The following is a 633-nucleotide window of genomic DNA, read 5'->3' as shown; positions in this document are numbered from 1 at the left end:
CCAAATCAACAGGAGAGCCCGGATTAAGGGCCCAAATAGAGGAGCACGATCCGAATCCTAAGGCGGCCTAAGTGTATAGAGATGAAGGCGGTTCCGTTGAAGATACGCTGACCTCAACTCAAAGATAAAGATAAGATAAGATAACTAACTTATCTTATCCAAAAAGGTCACATCTCACCATTATAAATACACTGGAGCACCCAGGTATAACTGATACTCTGATTCTACATAACACCTGTTTAATACCCATGCTAACTTAAGCATCGAAGTCTCTTGCAGGTACCCCCCACCCTTCGGTGACGGAGGATCAGCAGCACGTTCAAGTCCAAACAAGTCGGACGCACCAGCTCCGGTCACCATTCACCAACCGGACACATCGGTTTCGACCAGCATAGAAGATCTCGTCCGAGATCGACCTACAGTTTCAGGTAACCCTCGGAACAGTATTTCTGCTTCCCAATCTCTCTTTTTCTATCTGTTTGTTTTGACTAAGCCCGGTGTGGTAAAAAAGAAGTCGGCTTGGGTCTCCTTTCGTTCTACCCAAGGAAAGAAGGTTTTTTCCATGTTTGACAAGACGTTCCATGATTTTAAGAACTACTTTTTCAAGGTTCGAGCTGTTGAAGGAGCTCGACC

This window comes from Arachis ipaensis, chromosome B3, assembly GCF_059453495.1.
Source record: "Arachis ipaensis isolate K30076 ecotype BB chromosome B3, ASM5945349v1, whole genome shotgun sequence".
Classification (NCBI taxonomy): domain Eukaryota; kingdom Viridiplantae; phylum Streptophyta; class Magnoliopsida; order Fabales; family Fabaceae; genus Arachis; species Arachis ipaensis.
This window is presented reverse-complemented; position numbering follows the sequence as displayed.